Source organism: Fukomys damarensis, unplaced genomic scaffold (assembly GCF_012274545.1).
Source record: "Fukomys damarensis isolate Sample0158 unplaced genomic scaffold, DMR_v1.0_HiC HiC_scaffold_5, whole genome shotgun sequence".
NCBI classification, from domain to species: Eukaryota; Metazoa; Chordata; class Mammalia; order Rodentia; family Bathyergidae; genus Fukomys; species Fukomys damarensis.
The window spans coordinates 9,147,243-9,165,542 of NW_022900917.1; the positions used below are offsets into that span (position 1 = coordinate 9,147,243).

An 18,300-nucleotide genomic window follows, 5' to 3' on the forward strand; every position below is an offset into this window, starting at 1 on the left:
CTCCGTGGCTGACAGCGGGGGGACAGCGGGCGGCGAGGCGCTGTGCCTGCTGTCTAGTTCCTGTTTGGGCTCTAGCCTCTGAAACGCATCTCCGAAAAACCAAAGCAGACACCGCTGTCGCTCCAAAGAACTCCAGGACTGTAGGACCCCAGGAGTAATTGGAGGGGGGGGTGCGGGAGCCGCTTGGAGTGCAGAGCTGTTTTTGTGGCTGGGAAATTTTTTTTTCTTTTCTTTTTAGTACCTGTCTGCCATGGTGTGTTTCCCCTCTTTCCCCAGGGAAGTCCGTAACTGTTTTATGGCCCGAGGACTCTAAAGCAATTTTAGTGGGCCAGAAGGCTTGGTGGGGTTTCAGGAGGGAAATCTTGGACTTAAATTGTAGGACCTCCTTGACTTCCCCCATATCTTTTTAGGCCTCAGAATTGATACTTTGAAAGTTTTTTGAGTGAGAGCGATGGATCTTAATGTTGAATCAAAATTATGCTAGGATATTCATCCTTACCCTGTTTTTGAAAATCACGGCTAGAGTTTGAGCAAGGTAAGTGAAGTCAAGCCGCTCGCTGAGCGGAGAATTAAACGCGAGGCACAGAACTTTTGTAGACACACTGAACTTCTGTACGTGCACCAGGTGAACAGGAAGGGACCAGGGCCACTCAGTAAGGTCAAAGGCAACACACAGATGGGGCCTGAGACAGAATTACAGAGATGGCTAGTGTAGGCCTGGTTGCTGCCTAAAATTTGATTGCTTAAAGCATAAATAAAATAGGAAACGCTCAGTGACTCCAGAATTCTCCAGCTCCGAGGCCAACATGTATGGATCTCGTTGGCATCGCGCTACTTTCTTGCTCACTGTAGGAAAATTTGATCATTTAGAGAAGAATGCCCGAGTCAGACATGCCAGGGATGGGCCGGTCCAGGGAAACAGTACGGGCAGCCAGTTCTTGACGTGGACAAAATGAGAATGAAAGTTTCTGAGCTCAACTGTGGAGAAGTTTCTAACATGTTGCTCATTTGCTGAGAAGGCTCTCTCAAGTTATTCCACTGGCTAATTGTTAAAGAGCAGATGACCTAGAATAGTCGTGCGGCCTTTATTTTGTCTTTTTTCCCCCCTTTCCTTGATTGTGCTAGGGCTGTGAATAAATACAGGGTTTGTTTGGCAGAGTGTGTGTTCCCTGTAAGTTGTGATATTGACAAGACAGTCTGGAAACGATATCAACATTTTGAGAATGTCTTTTCTCTTCTTTTCTTTGTTTTTTTTTTTTTTACCTTGTTGTGAAAGTTTATTAATGACCTGCTGAATCTTAACAAGTTAAACATAGAGTTCTTAGTGTTATGTTGCCTTTAGAGTTCTGAACTTCCTTTTAAAGCTGCTCCCTCTGATAAAAACATCTCTGGTCAATTAAATAGACAGGGCCACTAGTGTGCCAAAGTTGATCGATTATTTTAGATATTAATAATGTGAAAATAAAATCTTTGAGGAGGAAGTGGAGTTAGGATGCCGGCATTCTGACTTGGTTTCTACAAGTGCAAGGCTTCATTAATACTGTGTTGGAAAAGTATAATTTAGCAGCAGTGAGCTGATGTTTATGGCTTCCTGGTGTATCTGTTATATGTGAGATTGTATGTGTCGAATACTTTACACACGTAATAACTAAGTCTGACACTTCAAATAAATGGAGGGATGTGGCAAATGCCTTCCAGAAAGTTTGTCAGGCCTTTGAATTTTAGATGCTATTAGTACCTCTACTGCTGTTTGTATTTTGTCCTTTGTCTCCTAAAGGTAGCAGTAAGGTAAGGAGCAAAGATGTCGTAGCATCCGTGAAGCCCGAGCACGGTACTTTGATGGCTAAGATTTTAAATGATCTTATAAAATTTTCTGTTTTCCTTGCTTCAGAAAACAGTTTGGGACCCAAATCACTGTGCTACTCATAAGTGAGTTACATATGCTTTACTATATATATTTTGGTATTGTTTTTGTTTTACTTTTTTAGGTTATATCCCGCCCGCGAGTTTACTGTAATAATCACAGTATAGGTCTTTGTATGCCTAAGGAAATCTTCATCCTAGGAAAACCTTCAAAACATGGAAAGGACTGTATCTGTGGGAAGGCCTCTTTAAGATTTTAGTAATTCAGTGCCGTTTCTATTACTATTATTATTATTATTACTAGTATTATGAGTGTTCAGATATAGAAGCAACACTTTTCAATTAATGATCTCTGCATTTTTTACTAAGCAGCAAGTAAAAGGGTACTAGGTTTTAATAAGCTTTTGTCTTACCATCTTTCTTGAAGTAAAGATTACTGAAAGTTTTTAAAGGGATCGTGGCCAGTTGTTTTTGAACTAGAAGTCTGAGTTTGAAATTGGGGTGAATGTTGAAAACTGACGTTTAAACTTGTTTTAGTAATACACATATTTAAAAGTTATTTTTGTTTACTTCAGTACTCTCTTTGATAGCAAACAATGTCACAACACTATGCTATTGTGTGTAAAACCAAATAGACCTTGGGAAAATTTATGGGCAGGTGTCTATAATTGATTTAAAGGAAAAATTATTATTTTTGTAATAAGTGATGTACTTAAAATAAAATGACTGGCTCACATTAGAACACATTCTTATGAAGATATTGTCTGGTGTGTAAAATGAAGCCATTCATTCAGGAGACTGACAGCTTTCCACTTGGTGTTTGCCTTTGCTTAATTTAGTTTCCGCAGGAGAGCTGGTGTGGTAGTCTGCATTTGTTTTTGGCAGGCATAGAAAACTATAAACTCAGACAGTTCTGTCCCAATATTGCAGCTCACAAGTTGCAATCAATGTGATAAAAGCAGTCAGGTTTTATGGACTCATTCCCTGTTGTTCATCCTTGGTCCAGCTTTCAGGTAACAGGTTTCTTTTTCTTCCTCTTTTGGTGGGTAGTGACTGCTGATACCAGGGATAACTGTTTCCAAGTCTTGTTTACTCATTGACCTTCCTTATTTACTGTTGATTGAAATATGGGGAAATGATTACCAGTACATCTAGGCTTGGTTTTACTTGGGTTGCTTATCTATGGGATAACGCTGTCTTTCAATATGCTAGAAAAGAAGTGAGTCCTTTACAACTAAGCAGTTGTGATTTATGGGACTCTAGGGTCTCCCTCTGAGTAGGACATGAAGACACTCCTCTAGCCTTTGCCAAGCAGAAATTTAATCGTGATTTTTAAGGGTACCTGTCATGGCCATGTATTGAAAAGCACTTTACAATTATTTCTGTTTTAAAACTTGGACAGTTTAAAAAATAATTGTCAAAATCATTTGTCTCCTCAAAGCTTGAAGCTGCCAATTAAAGTAAATATGCTGAAATACTGAGTATTTTTTTATACTACTGTTTTGTAGAAAATAACAAAGACTTGTCCTTGAATATAAGCCGTTTCAAGCCATTTTTTTACAGGTAGATAATATTCTGTTATATGTGACCTTCATAAATATTGTCTTCAATGTAATTATGGTTGTTTCTTAAGTTGTCTTATTACTCAGTGGCTCTGATAATGTCTGAGAACTGAATTTGTCAGTCTTTGGTTTGCTTCTCTGTTGGGTGTAGTAATGTAGAACTTGACTTAGGTTAGAAAGGATTTTTTGGGTGCAAGGAAATGTTTTCTCCTGAATTTGCAGAAGGCTGTGTGGGTGAAGACAGTTTGAGTTCGCATAGTTTCTTAGAGGCAGAAGCTTGCTAGCGACTCCAGCTCTAGCAACTCTTGTAGTGGCGGTGTCTACTTTTTTTTTTTTCTTTTAACCCCACTGTTTGCTTTCAAAAGCACAAACCCAAGTAGCAAAAACAAAGATGAAATTATCAATGCATGTCCAGTTTGAAGCATCATTGGAAATCATTTTCTAAATCAAGGCTATAATTGAAATAAAAATAACATTAACCCCCAAATCAGACATTAAGGATATGCTTGTTGTTCTTAAGTACGCTTCATGAAAAATAATAAAAGCCATTTAATTTTAAAAATGTTTCTAGCTCTTTAAAAACCTGCAGTAAATACTTTACAAGTGGCTAGACACCTTCCCTGGTGGTTTAGTTTATACAAGTAGAAACTTTCTCTCCTACTCTTTCTCTCTCTCTTTCTTGTTTTCTTTAAACCAACTGACGTAATGCCAAACTTTGCTTTAAAAGAACAGACAGAAGTAATTGGTAGCTTTTAACTTTTAATAATGTTCTGGATTGTTTTTAGTGGCCAAAATGCCATTTTTTTTTTTTTAAGGAAAAAAAAAGTTCAAGTAAGAAGGAGCTTGTGGCCTGAGGAAGAAAGGCTCTGTTGATGCAGTTATTTTTATTCTTGTTTTTCAATCTGTTATTAAGAATCTTTCCTGCTGAGCACGGCTGGATTTCTCCAATTGCCCTTCGCGATGGTTGGTGCATTTCAGGTTACTGAAACTTAAACAGTTTGGGGGTTTGGGGGAGAGTGTTATCCTCGTTGCTTATTTCTTTCTTATTTGGGGAAAATTTTAGCTTTTGTTTCAATCAAGATTAAATAATTAAGGTCATCCATGGAGATAACTCAGTGAGTATGTTTGTACGAAGAATGCCGCACCTGTTAGCCGCAGCCTAAAATGTGGAAGCTTCATTGTGACATTAATCATTTTTATGAGCAGAGGAAGGAAAATGGATGAAGCTGTACCAGAATGCATTTTGAGAGTGAAAATATTGTTTTATGGTCAGTGTGTTCCTATGGGAGGTTTTTTCTTCCTTACAATTTTAGATGACAATTTTTTAGTTTTATTTATCCTGTAGTATTTTTAATTTCTTTTTTATTTTTTTCTCCCTCCCTAGTCATTGCCTCGCTGTCTGACTTTGCACAGCAAGCAGAACTTTAGTTAAGATATATCCTGGGGGTGTTGACTGACGGGGCAACTTCAGAAGCTGGCAAGCGGGAACATCTTTTCGGGGGCAGAAAGATGTGTGATAGTGTGCTTTCTTCTGGGGTAGGTGGGTTAGAACGTCCGCATTTCTGACGTGAATCATTGCTGGGAAGGTTTAAATCCTAAGGTTACACATTATGGACTTTGCCTTTAATCCCAAACTCATTCCAGTGAATTTCTTATTTTTTATATAGAGCACATTCAAGAAATAATACACACCGAAAACAATTAAGTGTCCCACAGAGCAGGGGTAAAGCGTCTGCAGTAACTATAATTGGAAAAAGCACTTTGTATATTCCAGGCCCTGCAAATGTTCTCTGTTTAAAAATTTGACAGTTTTGATTTACTTCACGTGTGTTTATCAGTTTTTTGAGTAGGAGCACCAGACTTTAGTTCAAATCCCAGGTATTCTTTCCTTGCTAATTTAAGGATTTGTCGGGGGAGGAAAACTAGAGGAACTGCAGCTCTTTCATTCAAACCAGCCTAGTGGAAGTTTCTGGGAGTCAGTGGTGGTTTGTTGCGGTTTTTACAGTCTTCAAACAAATTTCAGGAGTTCTGGGTGTCTGTCATTAGATGTTTATTTCATGATGTTAGTTTGTCTTGAAAACTGAGAGAATGGTGAAAAATAAAGTTTGGGAAGAAGGAAAAGAAAGCAGAGGGAAGTGTTTGGAGCTACAGCCTCTGAATATCAGCTGTTTGTTTACTGCAGGGTGGTGGGGAGGGGTAGGGTAGGGGGTTTTGTGGAAGATGATACAAAAAAAAAAATCCATCAATCGGGGATTTCATCCCTCCCCTTAAGGTTTACTTAAACAATATGTTTCCGTTTTGCCTCCACCCATTCTGTACCACTGTGCTCCAAGATCCCACCACCACCTTGCTTCCTGGCAGCCCAAGGATGACACTTTCTGTTGTATAATGAACAGCAGCGTTGTTTGAACAAAGGTAATATATTTTGATTTGTGTCATATTTTGGTAGCGAAGAGTAGGTTGCCTGTACTGTGAGCTGGGGTCCAGCAGTGGAGATGCCTGCAGATGCTTCGAGCTGTCTCCATGGCTGGGCCGTGTGTAAATATTGCGGTCTATGTGCATGTTCTCCTAGGTGAGTTTTGCGGACGTGATGTATGTGGTGATCCTAATGTGCACACCTGGAGGGTGGAATTTAACATGCCAAGCCATGGACTCTGTGCTTTGTGCGTGAATCATTTGAGGTCCTCCAGGACCTGTTTTATAAAGTCTGGAAGTTTGGAGTATGGCTGTTAAACATGATGATCGCGATCCTAATACTTAGATCTTCTGAATTTATTAATAAATTTAAAAAACCTTACAAATCAAAGTGCCCCCTCTTAGTGTATTTTAAGAAGAGCCTCCGAGTTTGTTTGTACAAGTCCCATTTGTGTGGAGTGAGGCAGGGAAGTGGCAGCCTTGTTTCCGAGAAATGGCTTTATGGGGCTAGCACTTTGTAAACGACAATTCTCTCGGCTCGAAACATTACGTAGAAATAAGATGAGACAGGTAAAGACTCCGCACTAGGATCGCACACGCTTCTCCCTAGGGTGACGGATTCCGTGCGTCACCCAAATGTGCCAGGCTTGCAATACTGGTTTTGAGTGTTGCTGTGTGCCCTGTTTCATCAGGCGGCACAGGACAACAAATTTGGTAGCTAGGTGATTGGCACAGTCCAAATAGGCTTGGAAAAGTGTTCCAGATACTTTTAAGCAACTCAGAAGTTAACATATATTCAATTATTTAACACTTGAATAAACAAATGAGTCATCGTCTGCCTTCTATGGCAGATAGTGTTAGGATGAAATGTACGAGTGCCCACAGCTTATTTTTTGTTTGTTTTTCTTGAATTTGCAGGGAGCGTAGTTCTCTTATGTGCATCAATAATTGCTTTATCTGCTAATTTGTATTTGTGATAGTGAATGATAAAGTAATATAAGAATAAAAAACATGTATTATCCTATATATATATTACTCCAGCTTTCAAAATATTAATGTTATTATAGGACTAAATTGAATATTGTAATAATCAGGAAGGAGACCGATGTGAGATGACAGAGAACAGCTCAACTAAAAATACTGTGTAGATGTAGAAATAGAGATAAAAAAGGATTTCAACTCTGAGCTTTATTCTCGAGTTTGAACAGATGACGCTTACCGGTCAGTGAAGACTTATAATATTACATGCGTTTGTTGATGAGTGTACAGCGTGGCTTTCTCTGCCTGCTTGTGAATCGCTGTTTCAGTTTCTCTGTGTTCTTGTATGGAACTCATATATCTATAAACAGTGTGAAGTATGCAGCAGAAGTTAGTTTGTGGAACTTAATTTCTTTTATATGATGCACTTCAGCGTGGAGGGACGGAGCGAGCTTTGCTCATCTAAGTTTAGCTTTTGCTCTTTTCTTTCTCTGGGCACAAGTGTAAGCTCAGGATCTGTGACTTCACGCTGGCTAAGGATGTGCGTGTACGTGCTACGAATTGTTGTGGACAGATCTTTGCTGTGTTGCAGCCACTACGTGGAGTTTTAAGATAATATATATATATATATATTTAAATAACACTAGTCTTTCTAATAACAATTCAGATTTCTTAATTTAGTTACAACTTTGATACTGATTTGAGTAAGATTGGCAAGGCAAATTAAAAACCAGATGCACTTGTGTCTGCTCTTGGTGTCCTTACTCACACTGGTTTAGCCCTGGAAGATGTAGAAGTAAATACATCAGCCCATTTGTCTCTCAGGACTGTGAAGTAGTTCTAAAAGAGAAGTGTCCCTAAAAAAGATGTTTACATTTTCTCTGGCTTTATTTTTGATGACATCGAATGCTTTTGACAGAGAAATCTGGCTCGCTCTCACCAGAAGAGCTGTTAATTTTCTGTTGGAAGTTACGGGTGATCCTTTATGTACATTATAGACAGAAATTGTAAGAAAAAGGGCCCAAGTGTTCTCAGTGCACGTTAGTCTCCTTGTGGAAATGATTAATAATTTTTTATCAGTTATTTCTTGATGTGCCTTTGAGATCTTTTGCATTACTTCTCTTCTGCATTGGGCTGCTGAATATCTGTTATATGTGAGGTCCCACAAGTGGTTGTTTAGCACTGAATGTATACCCTTTTAAAAGATTATTGTACAATTTACTCCTTAGTTCTGCGGATTTTGGAAAGTTTTAGAAAATAATTTAGACATTAGTGGCCCATGTAAGCATTTACACATTAGAGTAATAAGTAATACGAAGTATTGCTTTCTGTAACTTGTAAGCAAATAGTTAAAAGGAGTTTCTCCTTTATACTACATTTACACTGTTTGAGTGAAAGAGGCCATAAATCAGTATAAGAATCTGTCATTTAAATCCTAATTATAATAAACTGTTGATTTTACCCTCCTATTCCTTTTTATTCATTTAAAAATGTCCTGTTATTAAGAGAATTTATGATGGTGAGAGAATGCACTAAATATCTCTAACACATTTTACTTTTTCTCTATATTTGATAAGCTGTAAATAGGAAATTGTCACTCAAAAGATTTAGGCTAATAGCAAACATCATAATATACACATTTAATCTCTGTACCTGAGGATACAATTATGTGCGTTCACTTTGTCCAAACTTAACCTTTTATTGTTGCTCATGTTTGCTTCTCTGTATGCACTTTTTATCCTGGGAACAATTCAATATCTAGCTCCTAGTTAACATTGAATTAGGTGTATCTGTGCTTTTTGGACTCCTTGAATATTTGACGTGTTGTTACAATAATAAAATTTAAAAAGTGAGATTAATAATGATTAGGAATGGAGGATCCAAAGTAGATATTAGTGGAAGCAGATTTTTCTTCTTTTTGTGTTTTTTTTTTCCCATTTTCAATTCCTTTAAACAAGTATCTCTCTGTATAGATACATAGATGACTATATTTGAAAGGAAGTGGGGTAGGAACTCATAAAGCAGTGATAACACAAGGACTGTTGCTGCACGTGGCTTTATTCATTTATGTATTTTTGACATAGAAAACTTTGACCTCTTCGCCTGTGGTCCCTGGGAGTTGTAGATAAACTCTGTCCGGTCACACTCATAGTTCTGGCTTTTCGTGACACAGGCATTCTCCCTCCTGCGCTTATACTGAGCTTCTGTGCTGCGCTGCTTCGGGAGTGGAAGGTCCTGTGAGTTAATTTGGCATTTAAACCTGCAACCAGAATTCTTCCTTTCTGAAAATCCTCTGGATGGTTTTCAGAAGAGTAAGCAGAGCTCATGGGCTGCACGATGCCGTTGATCTTAGGAAACTAAAGAAAATTACACTGAGACCAAGCATGCTTCCTCTGGATTTTTCTGCCTTGCTTTATTACCATTTTTTTCTTTTACTTTTCTTCCTCCCTGTTTGAGGTCTTATATTTCAGTTTCCGGATGAATAAGGGTTTTACCCTTCTAGTGGAAAAATGTGCCAGCTGTAGGATTTTTAAATATATTTCTTTATAATATTTATATTTTGGAGGCAGCAGTATAAGATGTGGAAAAAGCTTCTATGCAGTGAAATAATAATCTGATTTTATTGTTTGTTGTTGAGCTGCCCTTTGCCACTCCATTTCTATGACGAAATGCATTGAATGAAATTAAATAAAGTTGTGGTATAATTTGGAAACAATTATAAGCACCAACTGTGACATATTTCTGGCAAAAAGATGAAGGCAATTTTAGTTACTCAGTATTTCTGCCCAACTCTGCATTCCAAGTTTATAAATATGAGTTGGACCATTCGATCATGAATGATGTTTGAAATGCACGTTATCCTGATTTAGGGAAGGAGAAGACTTACAAATTCGCACCATCAGAATGTTTTAGATTCATAACAGACAGAATGAAAAGTGTCACATTATCAAAACTTTGAGGTCTCTAATGAAGAGTTTTCTGTGTTATTCGTGGTGTGTATACCCATACTCAATAATATCAAGCACGAACTGCTTAATATATGGTGCTTTGCTTTAAGTCCAGTAAATGGTTGTATTTCCATTAAGGTTTCAGGAGTTACATAAACTAGAATAGTAACCATCTACAAAGGATACTTCTAAGGTTTGGAATTTGCCACTGATTTTTAAAGAGCTGTGACATTGCTATCATAATACGTAGGAATATTCCATGGTCACCTTTTATAAAAGCTCATTCTATCTTTCATGTCTATGAAAATATAGCAGTGAATGTTTGCTTTTTTGTATGTTCTGTCTCCAAGCAGAGGAAACTAACAGTTTTATGTTTTAAGTGCTGAAAGTTTTTCTTGGCCAAGCAGTCCCGGTTAATCACTGGGATGTTAACTTGAAGTTTTGTCTTTAGAAGTTTTTGAATTTTTTAAAAAGTGAAATATGCTTCTAAATTGACATCCTTCATTCTGGGCTGGCTGTAGAGAAATATTTTTAAATTGCCTTGGATTGCTTGATGTTCATTGATTATGAAAGTTTTTTTTTAACTTTTATGAAAAAAATGCTTCATCTTTTCAGTTTTCTTATTGCATAATCCTGTTATTTCTCATAAAATACAAATTAACTTTGCCTTCATTTTGTATTTTTTCTTTTGTGCTATCTTGGAAGAAACTGATGCTTCAGAAAGGCAGAGATTCCTGATTTCTGTTTTCCTGCCGCACCCTACCAGTATATTTCTGTCATTTCTAAGGAGTCGCTAGAGGGAGAAATCCTCTCCTGTGTGTCATTTTTGCACTTTTATTTTTACTTCAAATAAAATAAAATTGGGAAAATCACCTACTTATTTATTCTTTATTAATCTAAAATTTGGAATGGTATTTAAGAATAGGACACTGATTCTTTCTCATTTATGCTTTATGTATTTTGTTTCTAAAATTTGACTGAAGAAAAAAAATCTTTAACTATGGTTGAATTTTGTTTAAGATCATTCCATGGAATTCTCCAAAATTAGTAAGAAAATAAAAAAGACTCTAAATGCATAGGGTTAAAATTAAATCTCTATCCAGAGACGTTCATGTGACATTTTAGTGAAAAAACATTTTAGTGTAAATGTTTTTGTGCCTTTGCCTTATTTTTCCTCTAACGACTAAATTAGTTGGCATTCTTAAATTATAATATGTAAAACGACTCAGGCTGCTGCCATAGAGGAGTAGCAGCTCAGTTTATACATCTGAGAGGGGATTAAAATGTTTCATTTGGAATAAATGCATTAGGCTTGGAAGAAGTAGATACCAAATCATAACTTAGTATCCCCAATGCCTCCCAGTACTGTTCCTTGAAAAGAGGAACTGGCTTCTACAGAGCATATTGTTTCTTCGTGTGTGTGTGTGTGTGTGTGTGTGTGTATTTTATAGCAATTTGGTGTCTCCTGGTAGAAATGGGAACATGTCTGTCAAGTAGCCACCTCTATTTGTCTCCTGTGATGTCAAGCAAACATTTAATCAAAACTTTTGGTCCCTATTCACAACAGTGTGGCACTACAACAGGGTCATGATTTCGAGTCATGTTTAATGGGCTACTCTGAAAGTACAAATAAAAATATGTACCCATTTGGAATAATAGAAGGGCTAGTACTTTTTTTTCAGATTTAATTAAAAATTTTTACATGTAGATAAAGAATGAAATTTCCAGCAGGTCCTTTCATCTTTTCCAAATAGGAAGCTTACTTTCCAAATAACAGTCTGTGAAGACTGTTGTAGAAATAATTTGTCCACTTAATTTTGACAAAAAGTGATCATTTAAAATTATTAGCGAATTTCCTGAGCTCAGAAGAATGTATATTTTATTTCATTAGCTTAAGAAACTCTTGAACAAAAGGAAATATACAGAAGAATAAATTAAATCCCCATGATTAGATGCATATTAAGTGGAGGTGGTCTCTGAGACAACTGTCTTCATTCTCTGGTTTGACTCTAAACCCTGGCCTTCTCTTTCCTGATGGGAACACTGTATGTGCATGCATCTATAATATTCTGCGTCCTAAAGAAGGACCAAATATGAATTGAGGGTTGAGATTCTTGTAGAAGTTTTGTTGTAGAGAGGTAGACCCAGGCCAGTGAAAGACTTCAATCTGCTTTTCAGGTTCAGTTGATTGTTGTCTTTGTGTTTAATTCAGTTGTCCTCAGAGCAAACATCAGGTCTCTTTTACTTTGAGTAATGCAAGGAACTTGAGGTATTATCTCCTATAGCATGATCATCTTTTTCCACAAAGAAGAAAACCAAAGATAAAAAGTTAAATGGCTTTCTCCTATTTAGATAAAGAACTGAACTGATCATCATCCTACTTATAAGTAAAACATTAGTGTCAGTGTTTGTTGAGGAAATCTGCTGAATATTTAATGTTCATCACTCTTTATTTTACACTGCAGATGTTTGTGAGAATGGAATTGTCATTTTCTGATTGATAGGCAGTGAGGGATTGATGATCAAATGATGATTCAGTTGGTATACTCACCAATACCTTGTGAAGATATGGGAATCAAATGTGTAATGTAGAAATTATCAGGGAGGATTAAAGAGTTTCTGAAGAATATCCAGGTTTAATGTTTCTTTCAAACATCTTAGCGATAACCTCTTTGCATTCACTAATACATTATTAGTCTGCACTAAAAAATTGATCATAAACATGGTCATTCATAGGAAGCTAGTCTGTGTTACTCTTCTCCCGTTAGTTTAAAATACTTAGTTTAGTTTAAAACACTTCAAACATTTACACAGACTTCTTTTTTTAAAAAGTGGTGCATTTCAATTAAATGTTTTTTTAATCTTTCAGGAAACTGGACTTCCCTCTGCTCATGGTCTTGTTCCCCAAGGCAGGTTGAAAGACGGTAGACTCTATGAGATTGAGACTGAAATCCGTCACTTGTTAATAAAACATGGCATTTGGCATAAACTCCTCAGTGTCATTGAAAACACATTAAAGAATAATAGAAGCATTTATTTTAAATGCTTTTCTCATTAGACCTATCTTTCAAATGATACAACGAAGCTGAAATATTTTAACACATAATTTTAAGGCTTATTTTTCTTTTTTGAATTTCTCCCCTTTCCATTTAGAGCTGAGACTGCAACTGTACCGCATAGGGGTCATTAATATTTCTTTTGTAATTTAATTAAAGTAATGTTTATTCATTTGCTTTATTGCACTGGGAAGACAGAAAGATTCCCCTGTGTTAGACTTCTGAGGTTGCAGTCCTAGGTTGCATAAACTAAAGGCAAATGCAGCTCTTACCCCACATTGATGAAATACACAGTTTACAATCCCAGGGCTACAGCTGTGTCCACTTCCGGGTTTTAAAAAGTTGCAGCAAATGCCATGCAGTGAGAACTGTGCACCTGACTTTTCTGCTCTCTCCCTGAGGGACTTTGGGAAGCAGAAGGAGTTAGGTGGTCTGGAGTCTGCCCTGGAACCTTCTTTGTCCCAGGGGCAAGTGGAAAATGCTATGCATTCATCTGCATGTTTGTTTTTCTCTGTCTCTTAACCAGAGGCCAGTCTTGTTTTTATTTGTTTGCTTTGGTTTTGTTTCTTTAGTATCTCTTTCAGGTGAAAAGTTTTTAATAAATAGTTTGTGAAGTCTTTCCTTTAAAATGAAACACTTGCCTTGTGGAAAATAATCATATTCCTTCGGTTAGAAACCATCAGTTAAATTAGGAGGTAATGGCATGATTGAAAAGTGGTTCTAAAATGAGTAAAAGCCATTCTGATTATTACGCTGGTAATTCCACAGAAAACCTTTCCTGGTGTAGTGAGCAAATTGTATGAAAGATGGCTGAAAATGTCCATTATTGCTACATAGATGTCCCATTTTCTCTTCTCCTCTGTTATTTGTAGATAGTTGAATTTATTTTTCATTTCTACTGTGAATTATATTCTAAGCTCCCATGCATACCTGATACAACCATAGAGAATACTACAGATGCCTACCTCTTCTGAAGTTTTTCTTCTTTGAGTTTGGGACGTTGGAACCTTGTTATATTCTCTTGCATAGCAGCTGAAAATAAGGGAGAAAGGGCTCAGTCTGTACCTTTCAAAATCAGAACATACTTTTTTGTTGTCTCTATAAAGAGGCCCTCTCTAGAAAAGCTTTAAATGAGTTATCGTATTTTTTTTTTCCTTTTCACTTATTAAAGAGTTTCCTTTCCTGATTTAGATTTCTTTTACTTCCCTGGAATCACAATTATGTTAACGTTTTCAACTTCTTTTGGTAAGCGTTCTTCTGACATTCATTAAACTACTTTGTACTTGTTCTCATGACAAATATCTATGAACAGAACTGTCTGAGATATTTTATAGGATGTACTTAAATGGCTTCATTCTTTGTCCATCTGGATTATAATCCAATTGTAATGTTTATTAAGCATCCTCGTCCTACTGGCTAATGATGTTGAGAGATAGGTCAGTGTTGTGAGTATTGGATGGACATTAGGTAATAATAATTATTGAACATTATAGCTCCTTTGGCAGTTTAGAAAAGTTAAAACAGGCTACAGGTAAAACAAAATAAAAAGCTACATTGCATTTATTTACAGATGGATTTCATCTTTGTAGGTGGCCTAAAAGTGTTGTTCTTTGAGATTCATTAGACTATTTCTGAGTCTTTTATGGAATCCATTCTCTTTTTTCCAATGAAAAATAAATGTAGGGCAGATATAAAATGTAATTGCAGAGGGCAGACAATCCTGAATGGCTGAGTCTGGGTCCCATTTCGTGAAATCTCCCTTGCTCTAGTGCATGGACTGGCCAAGGCTCCTCTGTGTGCGGACACTGCTGTACTGCAGTCACCAGTGGCTTCGGAGAAGCCAAGCCCCAGTGGTCTTTCCCTCTGATTGCCTCTCTCAGATGAACTGGATGCGGCCAGCTGTTCTCTCAAGTATCTCCGCTGTCTTGGCTTCCAGGGAATCCCTGCCACACTGCTTCTAGTCTGTCCTGGATTTTCCTCTTAATCTCTGTGCTTTTCTTTGAGGATTTTATGCTTTCAGGTTTTGATTTGAATGAAATAATTGTATCTCTAGAAGTAATGTGGTTCTCCGCATGCATTCTGTACTTGATACACTTCATTCTCAAGCCGGCCTTTTTGTTCATGTTCTTCTTTCTTTAAGGAAAGTCTTTATATAATGTAAACTATAGGGATTCTCCTGAACTCTCACTCGGGGGGCTACCGTACTCCTTCCTGAAGTTTTCCACCCCACTCATTCAGGTTTAAGCTTACCTGCTTTAGATTCCTGTTAATTCGTGGCTGTAGTATGGAACATACCAGAATCCACTTGGCATCGCAAGCCTGTACACAGTTAGGTCATGCCCGACTCATTTTTGTTCTCTTTACAAATTCTTTGGATGCAGTAGTATCTTAAAGGGGCTGCATTACATTGGCACATGGGTGAAGAACGCTTTGGCTACAAGCTTTCTTCTGTGGAGACAGTTGTGAAATTGGGTTGTTAGGCTCAGAGAGGAAGGGATTATATGGTGTTGCACAATTAATAGACATCGAAGTGTGACCTGATGATTTTCTCCTAAAGGATAATGCCACTGTAACAGCAGCAGGTTGTACTTGGCTGTGTTCTCGACTTGCCTTTCATTGGTTACTGTCCTTTACCCGGGCTGGGGACTGTCTGTTAGTGAAACAGGCAGGACGCTCCTGTACGTTGGGAAACTACAGACAGATGGAAACACAGCTGCTGCGCACCCCACAAAGTATGCAAAGATGCAAGATGATGAAGGATGTGCCGCGAAAGCAGGAGGGGTGACGGTCGGTGTTAGCTCGGCTCCAAGGCCGTGAATCAGGAAGTGCAGTTCTCACCTCTGTGTGTGGGATGTTTCTTGCGTGCTGCTGCCGAAGGATAGGGGCTGTGTGCTGGAGTGCGGATGGCGTTTCCTGTGAGTAGGTGCTGGGCTCGGCTGCCTGGGGAGCAGGGTGACTGAGAGAAGGTCCCACAGGGATACTGGTGAGCAGGGCTGCCGGCCAGTGAGGTGCCCAAGGGGGCAGCCAAGGAGCCTCTCTGGCCCTCGCTCTTTCACCTACCCGCATTTTCCCAAGAGAGGCTGATGAAATGCTCACGGAGTGAGTAGCTGCTGTGACATTTTCCGTCTAGGAACAAAAATGCCCGAACCTTCTGAACACTGGACTTTTACTGATCACTTTTAGTTTTGTCTTAAAAGCCAGGGACCAATTTTGGAGTGTTTTTAAAGACTACATTCTTGGCTTTCTTTATGTAGGTTTTGTTTTGTTTTTTTAAACGAAGAAAGTTGCTTTTATCTGCTAATTGGGAAGTCCCTTTGATTTAACATATGCCTCTGTTGTGCACTTAAGTACTGTTTTAAACGGCTCTGGAAAATTAAGTCTTGCCACCTCTGTGTGTTTCCAAATCCATATAGCCAGGGAGGAGAAATCAAGATGACCCATTGAGGGAATCTCCTCCGTCAGTCATTACTTGTAGGGCTTACACCTATTTCTTTCTTAAAACCAAAACATTCCAAAGCTTTCTAGAAACCTTAGCTAATTGTATTTTTCACACACACTTTTCTGATGTCGCTATGTATCAATCAGCAACTTTACAAGTTCTTTGAAGGAGATGTTGGGGTTTTAGAAGTAATGTCTGCCCGTGTTTTGGACACTGTAAATGACAGTAGAAAGTGTTTCACTGAAGAGTACATTCAGGTTAATAAGTAGGGGTTTTAATCCTCTGTACTTTTCCACAACTGAAGGGTGCATACTTTTGGTTGAAAGCTAGTAGGCGAAATTTACTCCTGCTGTTCCAGTAGCCCCGGTGGCTTAGAAATCTCTTTATTGCCATTTCCTAATCCCTGATGTGACCATGTAGCTCTCCTGTCTGCTAACTGCAAGAAATAGAGGAAGGAAATGTATGTTTTGGCTCCATTGAAATGTTCCTTATCAGACTGCATGTAGGAGTGGGACTCTGAAGATGGCTGCTTTTGCCAGCTGGACCGCACGTGTGCTGGGATAGCTTCCTGCCTGCTGGGGCTGCGTGGTGCCCTTTAGTGACGGAAGGAGGATATTATTAAACGTGTCGGGCTTCGTGTTCACTTGTGAAAATCAGGGAGCAGAGGGCATGCAAACTTTGTCCAAAGGCTCCACACTCTTTGCATAGGAATGAGCTACTGGGAGTAACAAGGGATCCGCCACAGCCAGCACTGAACCCCACACACAACCACGGTGGATCACAGGCCCGGGTGAAAGAGAGCTGGTCAGGTTTGCCGTCTACTGGCGACTGCCTTAGGACATGAACCATGAACTGTGGTTCAGATTTGTTTAGCAGTCTGCTAGGTGTCCTGACCTCTCTAATGATGGGTGTATGGTGTCCATCGGAGAGCAAAGTACTGTTGTCTTCAATTTTTGCGAAGGAAAGAACTTCGAAGGGAGTTTAATAAAACTTCAGGGTACCCACATGCTGCCCGTAGTCCAGAGCCGAAGTGGTGTAGTTTTAATTTGCATGCTCTGATGTCTGGCAAGGTTAAACATTTTTCATGTATCTATGCCATTTGTATTTTATCTCACTTGCCCATTTTTTGATTGGCTCTTTTATTTTGGAGGTGAGGGCAGTCGTCTGTCCCTGGAACAACTGGCAACACTTCACTTCCCCATTCTGTAAGTTGTCTCTTTACTCGGTTCCTCGTTTCCCTTCTGGGCGGAAGCTTTTTAACTGGGCATGAGCCCATTTGCCAGTTCTTGGTGTCATTTCTCATGCAGTTGGGCTTCTCATCGGAAAGTCCTTGCAGCCCCAGGCTCTCTATTTTCTAGCCCAGGGAGAGAGTCCTACAGAGCAAGTCAGAGACACCTCCATCTGCTTTCTTCTTAGGCCCTGATTCATTCTCAGGGAACTAAATCCCTCACCTCTCTGTAGAAGGCATTAGAAAATATGTCTAGTAATAATTCTGGAAGTGTCCCGCTTATGCGCACGCGCACACACGCACACACACACACACACACACACACACACACACACCCTCTGTCAGTGTAGGAACTGGTGCAGTAAAAGGCTGGATCGGCAGTCTTGGGGCAGCTGCTGAATGACAGGGGATGAGGCGCTGTCCGCTGATCTTCCTGTCTTTGTGCTCTATGTGGTTGCTCCTGGCCCTTCCTCCTCCAGACGGATCTCCACAGCCCCCTGTTCTGAGCCGCGTGTGGTGTTTTCCAGACGTAAAAACTAAGCGTGGTTAAGGTTACCTTGAAAAAAAGTTTTAATCACTTACTAGCTTTTTATCTCCCTTGCCTTTGTTAGAAGAAAATTCTGTTTTGAAGATCAGCCTACTTTAGTGGGTGGGACAACTGGAAAATCGGAGCTAAACACCAACAGTGAAATTTCTTTTGCTTTTTTTTTCCCCTTTTAAAGAAGTTTAAAAAAAAAGCCTCAGTTCAGTGGCAGAAACAGGATTCCATTTTCCTTTCAAAGGCTGAGCGGAGGCTGCAGTCCGAGCCGGT

General features: G+C 38.8%; 1 protein-coding gene across 1 annotated transcript in view; it reads left to right on the plus strand.

The window, feature by feature from the left end:
* Positions 1 to 258: 258 nt before the first annotated feature.
* Trps1 (transcriptional repressor GATA binding 1) overlaps positions 259 to 18,300 on the plus strand; it is a 230,118-nt gene continuing 212,076 nt past the window's right edge. The window contains exon 1 of the mRNA XM_019206817.2: positions 259 to 535. The gene's annotated coding sequence lies outside the window, so the exon portion shown is untranslated. The remainder of the gene's footprint in view (positions 536 to 18,300) is intronic.